This window comes from Euprymna scolopes, chromosome 27, assembly GCF_053919585.1.
Source record: "Euprymna scolopes isolate OS-2025 chromosome 27, ASM5391958v1, whole genome shotgun sequence".
Classification (NCBI taxonomy): domain Eukaryota; kingdom Metazoa; phylum Mollusca; class Cephalopoda; order Sepiida; family Sepiolidae; genus Euprymna; species Euprymna scolopes.
This window is the reverse complement of record NC_136508.1, coordinates 100,962,417-100,977,129: the sequence shown is the minus strand read 5'-3', so window position 1 is coordinate 100,977,129 and position 14,713 is coordinate 100,962,417. Positions and strand designations below refer to the sequence as shown.

The 14,713-nt window shown below is 34.8% G+C and overlaps 1 long non-coding RNA gene across 1 annotated transcript in view; it reads left to right on the top strand.

The window, feature by feature from the left end:
• Positions 1 to 3,662: 3,662 nt before the first annotated feature.
• Positions 3,663 to 14,713, top strand: part of LOC145248668 (uncharacterized) — an 80,226-nt gene continuing 69,175 nt past the window's right edge. The window contains exon 1 of the long non-coding RNA XR_013863386.1: positions 3,663 to 3,925. This is a non-coding gene — a long non-coding RNA (uncharacterized LOC145248668). The remainder of the gene's footprint in view (positions 3,926 to 14,713) is intronic.

Here is a 14,713-nt window from a genome sequence, read left to right as displayed (position 1 = left end):
ACTGTCACTTGTTCATCGAGATGGGTAGTACACAGTTTGATTCCAGTCTGAAGAGGGTGCATATAATTATTTACATGGGGCAGAAGATGCGGAATATTTGCTTGAAGTTTGTTCCAATTGCGCAGTCCAGAACTCGATTCTTGTAAAAGACTCCGCGATCAAGAACGGAATCAACACAATGCATACCATTCTCTATGTTGCATTTGTTACTCCATAAGCTAGACGAAAACTTTAAGAGTTGTGGTTATGAGACACTTGAAAAAGAGGAAATAGGCTGTGACAAGGCTCATTGACACCCTCACACAAGATGATATCTTTGGGAATTTCTATAAGTCGTTAGAACGATAAAACAATGCATTAAAAATGGAGGGGAATGCTTCGAAGGGAAATACATTTCCATGAGTGTACTATCAATAAAAATACAAATACGAAATAACGCATAGGAACTTATCGAAGACACCTCGTAACTTAGATGTATTTAAGTGTTATTTACGAAAGTACATCTTCTTTGAATCATCGTCCACATTATAGTGTTGTATATCTGGTCAATTCTCGCTAAGAATTCGAGTTTTTGCCCCTGCATTATTAAATGTACAGAGAGCTCACATGGATGTAAATTGACAAGCTTTCGTGTTCCTCCTTCGGAACTGACTACAATACATTCGTCTTTAAGTCCATCGAAGCAACTTGTTAATGAGTCGTCCTTTTATGCAAGCCAATTTACAAAATCTTTACATTAAATGATTACTAAAACTTTGTCCCATTGAATACTGTACACTAAATAAACCCCATCCTTGAGTGGCTTACAAGCTCTTATAAATAATCTCCTCTTTGTAAATAAAGAAAATTTAGAAAAATAAATATAAAACCGGCAAGCTCATACGGCAAAGAGTTTTGTGTGTGTAAATGACGTCGATTAGTTCAGTGAGGCACGAAGGCCGAATAACACACTATTGTTCACAATAAAATACAATGCTAAAAATAGCGTTTAAGACGGTCACAAATCCTTATTCAATAACATTTTTACATGATAGTTTATGTGAGAGACCATTAGTCCGAAAAAAAAAACTCAACAAAAGCAACTCATCGAATTACCATATGAGCTGAAATACAAAAATAGAAAAATGTAATACGTTCAAAAAGTTTATTTATGGTTTTATACTTCAGATATAGTCATTTTGGAAGAACACTATCAATTAGAATGTGACTTATAGAGAAGGATGACGTGTACTCGATATTAGCGTGACATTTTATGAATGCAAACAAGTCTATTATCCTGATCCGGAGATGTTTACCAATTTGAACATAAACTAAAATAACTAAATACGGTAAAATGCTATTTAGGTGAAGTAAGTTAACAGGTGGCCATTCTTCTCGAAAATTCAATGCACGCACCAAAGATCTTGTCTTGGTGCTAAGAAGTTGTCTAAGCAATGTAGTAGAACCCCTTTTACACAAAGTAATTTTTTTGTCTGCAGTTGCTAGATTGCACTATTAAGGTAGCTATTTTTGCCACATAAAAAACCGCCTTGTCTCATATGTTTCTTTTCGTGGGAAAGCAAACTAAAATGTATGCGTCTGCTTTTAATATATATTGTCCACGCACTCGTACTGGTAAGTTACACAAAGTTATAAGATATTACGGATTGTCCATATCAAGAGAATAAATAATCGGGTGGAACATTCAACATTTGAGGAAAGACAGAGACGCGTTACTTTTAAATGAAGAGGATTAAGTGCAGTAGTGTTCTCTTTATAAACCATGTATCTTTTATTTCCCCTTTTACTCCTCACATTCCGAGAACAATATTTTTGCTGTAAAGTGGGAAGCGGATATGTCTTCATATATAACACTTAGCGTTGGATATTTTTATTTTTTACATCAAAGAAGTATGTTCAGATAAACTCTCATCGAGGCTTCAACCTCTGCCCCATCGACGAAATGTTGCATCCCACTGCCTGTTCTACTAGTACTTTAATGGTGAATGCTCTGACGATCTACAAGCACTTCTAACCGTTGACGTGAATACCACGACAAACCCGGCAAGCAGCTACATCCCACCCATTCACAGTAGAAATACCTAGGTGTAAGAATGCCTTTTGCTTCAATAATTTTTTCCTCAGAACTGCTAGACTTTGGAACTCCCTTCCGGGATTCTGCTTTCGAAACTGTACTGATATGCAGAAGTTCAAGTATCATGAGAACAGACGTCTTGCTACTCATCTCCTTTCATAATACCCCTGCAACTTATGTCACCGATAGTAGCCCCCTACTTCAAAATGGCACTGTGCCTTTTTGGGGTGAAAATTGAATAATAAAAAAATATTATGTTTCAGCTCTTTGCATAAAATGTGTTTATGTCTTGTCTAAGGGGATTTTGAAAAATATATAAAATCAAAAGTCATCATCTCCTTTACCAGAGACACAATGGAATATTGTATATCCCCTGGACACTTTCTCTGTCTCAAACGTCTCCAGAAAGCTACCATTCCACCGTAAATTGAGTATTGTTGCAAAAAAAAGAAGAAATAAATAATAGATCCTGTACTTTTTACAAAATACCAAACAGCGCCGCAGATTTACAGTCACGCCTTCAATAACTTCCTAGACGTTTTTCGTAGTTGTATTGATAGTAACCATATAAAACCCGAGTCGATTCGAATAAATTTCCTTCGGCTGCACTGCATGAACACCTTCTAAAAAGCTTTGTGGAATCCTTTTGTGTGAGCATGTCAATGATCCTCGCCACAGCCTCGTTTATTTCCTCAATTATATGGAAAGTCTTTAAAGTTTTTCGTGAGCTCATTAAATGACCGAAAGTAACAGGAAGCAATGTCTAGACTATATTAAGGGCTAGGAATTGCATTGGTGCTCATCTTGCTCAAATAATTTGTAAAAGAATGCAGTTGTGGACTGGTACATTCGCGGGACTCTTCTCTATCTCAATTCCTCGAAAATAATTTAGTGTTAAGTTATAACACTGACATCAAACTGCGCATTTATTGTATTTACAGACAAACGATGACGCTTATTCATGATATTATTTATTTGACTTCGTTTACTCCTCACACATATCTTATAATTCCTCAGAGACTCACACGCTTTTCTGAATAACTTATACACTCAGAAGCTGATAGTTGTTTCATACGAGATGGTCCAATATGAAGTATTCCCTACGTTTCTGTGGCATTCAAAAAAGTTTTCTCATATTCAGATTGCATTTTAAAATAAATAGCAGTTGTGACAAAAATGGTTTAGTATGGCGCGTTCGGATTCACACTCCTAAAGTGTCTACGACAATTTTAAATGACTGTACGAAAGTGTCTGAAAACCCAATCAATGCACCTTGTATTTTATTCTGTTGCTAATTACAGTGAATCAATTATTTTTGTGTTTCGTTTGCTTTTACTTGTTAGTTTACCGTAATATATAAAACTGATGTTCGTTAAACAATTTATGAATTTCAAGCACGCAAAAGAATGTGGTAAGCTGCACAACAGCATATTGTCATCAATCAGTTTGAAAACATTGACAATATTTCATGTCTTGTACTTAGAAAAATATATTTTCATCACCTGTTGCGACTATTTGTAACACGTGCAATATAAATTGTTATGAGTTTTGTAAATATTTAAACCATCGAATAGAAAGCCATACTTTTGAAAGATTTAATTTATTTAATGTCCTTATAGCATCAAGTAAAGACTTGCTGAGGAAGAAGAAGCACAAAGAAAAAAGCAGGCTGCGGCGTAAAACTATGTGAAAAAATTAAAAAAAAACTAACCGGAAAACAGAGAAGAAGCGGAAGCAGGAGACAAAGATGACGTAGACGATGGAAGCAAGCCGAGAACGCAGAATACGCTGAGAAAAATAGAGAAAAATGTCCTCTAAAGAAACACGCCGGAGCAGCTTGTTGTCAGCAAGGTAAAAGCACATTTTTATTTACTCCTCGGCGTAAAAATCGGACTAAAAGAAGTATAAAAGTAAACGGAGATGTAATGAAACATATTCAGTTTGTTAACGTATCTAAAAAAAAAACGAATTGATGTATGTGTATTGCACACGGAAACTATTCTGAAGATCTTTCTCCTTATTCTTTCTGTTATACTCGAAGAGCTCTAAGTTTGGCGCATAGAGGCAGTTTATCATTAATGCCATACTAAATTTTAACAAGATTTTCCTATATTGTTCGAAAGTGTAAACCTAGAATGGGTTATGCGTCAAACAAATTGGCTGAAGAAAAAAATACCAGGAGTGTTCATCATTCGCGTATAAGATCAGTGATACGTAAGTATTCGTAACACTTACTAATGACCTACACTAATATTCATTAGTCACTTTGAAATATTTGGTAAGGTGGAACTGGGAAAAGGAGAACAATCACTGAAGTAGAGAGAGTCGTTAAACAACTACTTAATATTACGCATGTGGAATATTTAATTATACTGGAAAAAGGATTGACGGTACTGAATAAAAGCGATCATAATATGCGCAGCATGTAAAAACTATTAGCTAGTAGGCAGAGCACAATGGATTTTTATGTGCCGTCTGTATTTTTTATTTGGAGGGATATATATATATATATATATATATATATGTGTGTGGGTGTGTGTGTATGTGTGTGTGGGTGAGTGTGATTATTTCAGTTTATTACCAAAGTAAATATACAAAGTAATAATTTTCTGCGTAAATTTTCAGTATTTACGCCTAGGAAGAGCTTAGTAATAAGTTATGAAAATATTTATTGCAACCAAGCTACACAGAATATCATGCATTTAATTCTCTTGAGAATTCGTCAGGATGATGAAAAAAGTTGTGGTTATCGCGCGTTAATATATACGAATATGTTGTTTAATTTTTTAGGTAGCCAATCAGCATCCTAGTTTCCACCAACCACATACTATAGCTGCTTGTTGTGGCCAGCTGACTTTTAGAGTAGGTGTAGTTTAATATGTTATTTTGCTTTTTAGTATATATTTCGGAGATTATGTTTATATATATATATATATATATATATATATATATATATATATATATATATATATATATTAGCAGGATGCACGACGGTGCCTGTGTGTTTTATCGTGTGTTTTGCGCAAACAATATCACGTCTTTGTTGTTACAACCATCGCAAAACCGAAAGTGACGTAGGTTTAAATTAAGCCTGGGCAATCGAAAGGAGACGATGACCTTCAAAAATATCGGCAAACATAGCACCCCCCTCGCCTGTAGAAATGTGCCCAGTTGAAGGTGAATGAATATTTCGATACTTGTCCTCTGAAAGGTCGAACTTCAAAACGAATCTGAGCTTGTAAAACGCCGTCGCCTCTGTCGAAAGTTTGAGGCAGACATGCAAACATACATCCATTCATCAATTTATATATCGGGAAATCAAATTTTCGACCCAAACCGATTAGAAATCTTATCCTGTAACTGAATACCATTTATGTAAAAATTGTAAATGATTAGACCAGAAAGTGTCTAAGTAATTTAGTAGAGACCGAAACCAAATTTCTGGCTGAAAACGGATTAAAAAGCTTTTCCTTTAACCTCAATACCCTGTCTATAAAATTTCGAGTCTGCAGACTAAGAATTGGCCGAGTTATTGTGTAGGGAAATATACACACACAGATAAACACTTTCACGTGTATATGCATATGCTAGACAGTATGTCCGGCGTTGGCCGCGTATCTGGACGTGTGTGTTGAGCAAAAAAAATGTTGTAGTAGCAAGGGAAGCTCGAACCCGTCCTCTGAAGGAGGAAAATGACGGTGAAAAATGTTACTTTTTTACTTTTATAACCATCGCCAAATCGGAAGTGACGTAGGTTTAATTTAAGGCCGGACAATCGAAAAAAGGGGAAGACTGTCGAAAATATCGGCGAAAAAACCGACCCCCTACCTGTAGAAAAAATGGCTTATTGAAGGTGCAGCAATAAATATTTTAAGCCAATTGTTCGGTATTTTTTGTGTGAAGGGTCGGGCTTCAAAACGGGACTGATCTTGTGAAAATCCGTCGCCTCTGTCGAGAGTTTAAGGCAGCCATGCAAACATACATACATACATAGATACATACATTTTTATATCGGTAACTAAAACTTATATTGATGGCTGAAATTTTCGACCCAGACCAATTCAAAAGCTTGCTTATCTCTGAATACAATTTATGTAAAATTTCAAACGTTTAGACGAGGAATTGTCTGAGTAATTTGGTAGAGACCGCAGGGGTAATATTTTTTTATTTGACCCCTTTCCAGCAAAATTTCTGGTCAAAAACGAATTACAAAAATTTTCCCGAATCTCCATTCCCTGTATATCAAATTTCGAGTTTGTAGACTAAAAATTGACAGAGATATTGTGTAGCGAAAAATACACAGACAGACACAAAGATAGACACTTTCACGTTTTGTTGTCCGGGTGTTTGGTGTGTATGGTGAGTAATAAAAAAAGTGGTAGTAGGCAAGCAGGCTCGAACCCGTACCGCGAAGGAGGAAAAGAACGGGGAAAAAACATGTTATCTTAACGGTTACGACCACCGCCAAACCTGAAATGACTTACGTCAACATTTAGGCTAGATATTCGAAAGAAGATGATAACTTTAAAAAATATCGGTGAAAAAAGCGACCTCCCCCGTAGAAAAGTACATAGTTTAAGGTGAAAATATTAATGTTTTTAGCCAATCTTTCGATATTTGTCGTACGAATGACTGAACTAAAAACGATACTGATCTTGGTAAAACCCGTCGCCTCTGTCAAAAGTTTTAGGCGGACATGAATAACCATACATACATACATACATCCATACATGCATTTATATATTAGTAACTAAAAACTTCCGACCCAAGACGATTAAAAAGCTTTCCCTATCTCGTAATACTCATTATGCAAAATTTCCAAAGTTTAGACCTGAAACTGTCTGAGTAATTTTGTATAGACCGCCGAGGTCAATTGTTTTTAAAACTTTGAACCCTATTATGACCCCTCAAAATGTATTGTATTGGGCTCAAATGAAGTTAGTAATTGTCTGTATTTTTGAGATGAGTTGTTTTCATTGAGTGAGATTGTCGGACTGACTTCCTCATCTTGGTTGTTATTGTCACAACGTTTCGGCCGTTTTGCCCTCCGGCCTTCGTCAGGTGAACGGTTTGTTAGGAGTCTCGAACCCAACCCTTTATTATTATTACGGGGGTACCGTGTTCGGACTCCAGCTAGGCTTTGGGACATAGTTGCTGATTCTCGGTTTTTCAATGTTACTTTTTCACTGCCTTCGTTCAGGATTGAACTCAGCACCTTTGGGTAACTGTAAACTTTGATACAACGTCTAGGACCACTCGGCCATATGTCCTAGTGATCACATTGATTTCCCTAACTCTCAGTACCCTGGATAACAAATGTCGAGTCTGTAAACTAAAAATTGACAGAGTTATTGCGTAGGGAAATGTACACACACACAGACACACAGACACACAGACATGATCACTTTTATAGATATATAGATAAACTAGCATTTCAATCCGGGGTTGCTTGGGTGTTTGGCAAAAAAAATGGTAGTAGTAGTAGAAAGACAGTTTAGAACCCGTACCACGAAGGAGGAAAAGAACGGAACAAAATATCACGTTTTTGCTCTTACTACCACCGCCCAACCAGAAGTGACATAGGTTTAACTTTAGGCTGGATAATCGAAAGAAGAGATTGACTGTCAAAAACATCTGCGAAAAAATCGGCCCAGCCTTGTAAAAGAGTGCCTAATTGAAGGTTAAGATTTTAGCTATTTTTCGATATTTGTCTTCGGAAAGGTCGAACTTCAAATTGATACTGATCTTGTAAAAATCCGTCAGCTCTGTCGAAAGTTTAAGGCTAACATACATACATACATACATACATACATACATGCATACATACATACGTACATATATACATACATAAATGTATTTATATATTATTAAAAAAAAATCGACCCAAACAGATTAAAAATCTTGCCCTATCTCTGAATAACATTCATGTACAATTTTAAATGTTAAGTCCAGAAATTGTCGGAGTAATTTGGTAGCGACCACAGCGGTCATTTTTTTTTTAATTTGACCCCTAATGTTACACGTTAAAAATTATAGTTCCAAGGTTAAATCAAGTTATTAAGTTTGATCTGGCGGCAGCGTTTGGTAATGGTCTCAAAGGTCAGATCGTTGAACTTTGTTACCTAAAGAGCCAAATTTCTCGCCAAAAACTGACCACAAAGATTTTCCCAAATCTCAGTACCCTGTATATCAAATATCGAGTCTGTAGAGTAAACATTAACAGATATATTGGGTAGGGAAATGTACACACAAACAGACACACAGATACCTAGACACACATATACACAGACAAGTTCACTTTTATAGATATACTAGCATAGCTGTCCGGCGTTGCCCGACTGTTTGTAGGGTATGCTGAGCAAAAAAAACGAAGAAGAAAACGGTCAGTTTTTTAAACTTTGACCCCTATTATGACCTTTATTGGTTTGGGCTTAATCAAGGCATTAAGTTAGATCCATGCCCAAGAAACCTTGTTCGAAAAGTTCGAATGTTTACACCCAAAATTGTCAGAGGAGTTTTGTAGTTCTCAAAGGTCAAATCATTGAACTTTGCCCCCTTAACAGCCAAATTTCGAAGGAATATGTGCACAGACACACAGACAGACACAGACAGACACACAGACACGGTCACTTTTATATATATATATATATATATACATATATACACACATGTATATATAGAGATAGATAGATTGATAGATAGATAGATGGATAGATAGATGGATTTATTTATAAAAATTTATTAGCTATGTATATATATTCACGTCTTCTGCAATACCTCCCCTCAATATCACCAAGTTTCCACGTCGTTGTAATACTTTAAACCAAACTCAATGACCCGTTTTTTTGGTAACTCAAACAAGACTATAATACACGACGTCTCTGGAAAGTATAGCAGTAATATATATGCACATATGTAAAAAAAGATTTTTATATATATATATATATATATATATATATATATATATATATATATATATATATATATATACTAGCAGAAGTACGCGTCATTGACTGGGTTCAAAAACAGCCTACAGAAAATGGACTGTGATTGATGAAAGTATGATAGGTTATGAAAGGAGGTGTTGAAAAGTGATAGGTTTTCATACTCAAAAATTTTACCCTAAGCAAAATATGATGAAAGTAAAGATAATTTTCGCGAAAATATATTTTTATATAAACTTTGTTTTCGTTCGTTGCACATAGTGACCAATAAAATGATATTTCGTTACAAAGAGAAAATGTTATATATATAATAATCTAAATATACAAGAAATAAATATCACCATGGTCAATAAAAGTTATTTTCATTAGTTTGTATTTTTAAGTGATTTGTAAACAAACTTTTTTTTTTAATTCACGAACCGGTTTTAAAAATAATCAAAATGACAGCGACGTTGAAATGGAAATCCCGTTTTCAATTTGAAGGAAGGGAACCTGAGCAATCTGTGTTAACAATTTCAGAGAGTTCCGTCAACGTAAGGAATATTTATAAACATATTTTAATGTTTTCTGTTATTTTATGCTTGAGGAATATTGGATTATGACATATGTAGTTTATATAAACATTAATGTAAGTAGGTATCGCCTCAAATTTCGTTTTAATTTCGGTCAGTTGAAATTATTTCAAGTAAAGGGAAGTAAAAACTATTGCAAAACAAAAAGAAACATGAACTGAATTTTATTGACTATGGTAACATTTATTTCTTGTATATTTATTTTTTCAGGTAGTTGTTTTCTGCTAAACACTCTTACTAAATAATACCGACGAAATATGTAAAAACAAAGGAACAAAAACAGTTTGAAAAAATAATGAAGCTTTACTTACTTTAGTAAAATAATCCGAAACAGCAAAACGGGATATTAAAAAAAAGTAAACACGCAATTACTTTAGTATTTTACAGCAAAGAATACATATAAATATGAATAAGAAGAAAATTACACCCGTTTAAAGCAGACCAGCTTCGTTTACGTAGAACAGTATAAAACGGTGTAGTATTGCACCGTTGAATTCAGGGTTGTACTATTGTAATGTAAACTATACGCAGAAAGGGTTGTAATCAACTGCATTCCTTCTAGTACACTGACAAAAAGCTTAAACAGATATATAAATAAAAATAAACAGTTTATTTAAATGTTTTTAAAAGACACGTAATCACGTGAGCTGGAGTTTTTATTCTTTTGACACGATAACACGTAACCCTCTCATTTTTTATTATTTATCTATTATCTATTTTCGAAAGAGTGCCACGTGCAGGTGATGAAGGAAAAAACAGAGTTATGAAAAATTTGTCTCGAGAATTGTCTAAAGTTCCGCCTTTTTTTGTCTTTCACTTTAATAAGAAGCTTAATTAATCTTGTGAATTTATTCGACATAATGTGATTAAACTACAAAAAAATAAATAAAAGCTAACGTGAATTAAGATTAAAATAAAGGTATTATTGTGGACCGTCACTACTTTTAAAAAAACTTGTTAAACCTAGTGACATATTTACATTCTACGGGGGCTGAGGCGCGAACAAACACCCAATAATTTTATTATACCACATCTTTTCAAAGTGAAATATAATTATCAAAGTATACTTGCAGAAATAGATATGAAAAGTCTCTGTTAAAATTAGTTCCATATTTTCATGGAGTATAGGGGCGAACGCAGACCCCACAATTTTATTATCCCATCCCTTTTTAAGTTGAAACATACTTATTAAAGTATCCTCATGTAACCTATATCAAAAACACTTGTAAACGTTTTTTTTTTTTCATTTTTTATTTCCATACTTTTGGGGTTAGTCGGGAGTGCAGACCTCACAATTTTTATAAACTACCGTTGTGCCAGATGATACATAACCATTCCTGATCCTCGATGTATCTTCTTTCATATGTAATAAGTTTTTTTTAAATGGTCTACCATATAGGAGCCCATTCGTGACGACACACGCGTGCACGCATACAGACGTTCAGCTATATAGTATACTAGCGGCGCTACCCGGCGTTGCTCGGAGCCGTATAAACAATGAGAAAATTGAATTTGATTTTGAATATTTTTGTTATTCTTAGGGGTGAGGAATGTTTAGATTAGATGGTTTACAGCATGTATATGAAATAATTTTACCTTTGCAAGGACGGTGAATATGCAACACATGCCCGGATGACAACATAAAAAAATTCTACTAAATAGAGATCCCCCCCATAGAAACTGGTTTTGTGAACTTTCATAGTAACCCAACAATATATATGCATTAATCTAATTTTGAGACCGTAAACTGTTTTCGCCATATCCGGAATCGACTTCACAAATAAAGTAATTTTGAGATAGAAAATTGGTTAAGCCATTTCTGATACAAACTTTATCTTTTACCACCGTCCTTTGTTCCATAATGCCGGTGATTATGCTCATTCAATACGGGGTAATGCCAGAAATTCTGCTAATAGATATTTCCATCAACATCCATCAATCCTGGGCGACGCCAGGGATATTGCTAGTATATTTTCTCACCTATCTCATTCAATCTTGAGCAATGGTGGGTATCCTGCTAGTGTACATGTGCAGCCATCTTATGCAATCCCGAGTGACGCCAAGTATTTGTCTAATCTGTATATTTACCTATCTTATTCAATCCCAGGAGATGCCAGGTATTCTGTTAGTATTTATTTTAACCTGCCTCATAAAATTCAGGACGATGTCTGGTATTCCGCTTCTGTATATTTCCACATCTCATTCAATCCAAAGCGATGCAAGGTATTCTGCTAATATATATTTCCACGTATCTCATTCAATTCCAAGCGATGCCGGATATTTTTCTAGTATATATTCTAACCTACATTATTCAATCCACGGCAACGCCGGTATTCAGCTAGTATATATCTCCATCCATCTCCTTAAATCCTGGCCAATGCAAGTAAATTCTGCTAGTTTATATTTCAATCAATCTCATTCAATCTCAGACAACGCCAGGTATTCTGCTAGTATATATTTGCATCAATCTCATTCAATCCCAGACACTCGTGTATTCTGCTAGCATTCATTTGCATGTATCTCATTCAATCCTGGGTTACTGCGTGTATTCTGCTTGTATATATTTTTGTCTATCTCGTTGAGTTTGTCATGATTTAACCCACATTCTCACCCCGCACTTTCTAAAATAAAAAACTTTCATACATTATCTGGGCTGTTTATTTCATTACACACTCACCAATAAAGTAACTCACATTTCATTATTTTGCATAATTCTTTAATATATTACTAATTTCTCCAATTATTTTTATGATTTAAAAAAAATAACTTGGACACATTCATTAGGCTGTTTATTTCATTGCAAAACACTAATCAAATAAGTCGCATTTCATCATTTTTACATTACAAACAACACAATCAATAGTCATGTTTACTCGTAAACGGTTTCTGCGATTTCCAGAACTGTATTGATATCCCTCACCATACTGTTAAAAATATACATGAAATATTTTCAAGTAGTCACCCATCTAATAATGACCTAACACATTGTTGCTTAACTTTACTGATCTGGCCAGGCTCATTGTTGCTTAACGTTTCTAAGCTACATAAAGCATTTTGTATTCCCAAGTAGTCACTCATTTGAGAATGACCAAGACAACGATCTAAATAAAGTATTTTGTATACCAATTGCCACCCAACAAATATTGACCAAGCTAATTGTTGCTGAACTTTTGTATCTACTTAAAGAATTTTGTATTCCCCAGTAGCCACCCCTCTGATAATGACAAAGCTCATCGTAGCTTAACTTTACTGATCTACATAAAGCATTTGGTATTCCCAAGTAGTCACCGATCTGATAATTGCTAGGTTCATTGTTGCTTAACTTTTGTGATCTACATAAAGCATTTTGTATTTAGACACCCATCTGATAATAGCCATATTCATTGTTGCTTAACTTTGGTAAGCTACCTACAGAAATGTGTATTCCCAAGTAGTCACCCGTTTTAGAATGACCACGACAATGTTGCTTACCTTTGGTGATCGATATAAAGCATTTTGTATTCCCAAATAGTTACCCATCGTATAATAACCAAGCTAATTGTTGTTTAACTTTTTGTGATCTAAATAAGCATTTTTTAATCCCAAGTAGTTACCCGTGTAATAATCACCAAGCTCATTGGTGCTTAACTTTGGTTTTCTATATAAAGCATTTTGTATTCCCAAGTAGTCACCCATCTGATAATGGCCAGTGTCATTGTGGCTTTACGTTGGTAAGCTACATAAAGCATTTTGTATTCCCAAGTATTCACCTAACTGAGAATGACCAAGACAATATGGCCTAACTTTTACTAAAATAATAACTTTGAGACTGGGCTGTTAATTTCATTAAAAACACAAATCCATCATATAACTTACATTTCATTATTTTTCAAAATTCTTTAACATATTACTAAGTTCGACAAACATTTCTCATGATTTAACCCGCATTATTTTCCCCCTCTTACTAAAATAATACCTTTGTCACATTGTTTGAGCTGTTTATTTTACTTGAAACACATTAATCAAATAGGTCGCATTCCATCATTATTTTTACATTAACAACAGGCTCAATGTAGCTTAACTTTGGTGATCTACATAAAGCATTTGGTGTTGCCAAGTAGTCACTCATCTGAGTATGACCGATACAATGTTGCTTAACTTTAGTAATCTATATGCAGTGCTTTGTTTTCCCAAGTAGTCACCTATCTAAGAATGTACACCTACTTCATACAATCCCGGGCTATGCTGGGTATTGTGCTAGTACATATTTCCACCTATGTAATTCAATTCCAGGCGACGCTGGGTATTTGGCTAGTGCATATATTAACCAATTTTGTTCAATCCCAGTCGACACCGAGTGTTCTGCTAGGAAAAAATTCATGAATTTTATTCAATCCAAGGCCATTCCAGGTAATCTGGTAGTACATACATCATGCTAGTGCAATGTCATACAATCCCGTGCGATGCTAGGTATTCTGCTAGTATATATACACAAGTTTTATCCAATCCTGGGCTACGTCTGGTATTCTACTAGTACAGCTATGTAATACAATCATCGGTGACGCCGGGTATTAGGCTAGTACATATATAAACCAATCTTATCCGATCCCAGGCAACGCTGGGTATTCTGCCAGAAAACATTTAATGTATTTCCACCTACGTCGGGTACTCTACTAGTACATAATACTCATCTTCTCCCCCCACCCCCCACCCCACTAGGAAAATAAGGAGGAGGTCATGCTTTGCATGTCAAGCTTTAGAGAAACAAACGATGGCCTTCTAAATAATGTTTTCAGTTCAGATGACATTTTTGGAATATGACATAAATATAAATTATGTATCTTTTTATAATAGAATATAATGCTCGATAGAAAATTAAGCTGTTTCAGGCAGTTACTATGTCTTTCTAAAGTGTAGTATCTGTTCTTAGAATTAAAGTGGTCTCATCTTTAAACCCCTACCACTAAGAAAATAAGGGGGGGTTATACCTTGGATCTTAAGCTATACAGAAACAAAAGTTACTCGAAAATAAGGAGGATTTATGCCTGGGATGTGATCAAATCCATTCACTCAAATGTCATATATGTAATGTTTTAGATTTAGATGCAGTGTTTACATTTTAAAACATAGTAAAACGAATCTGT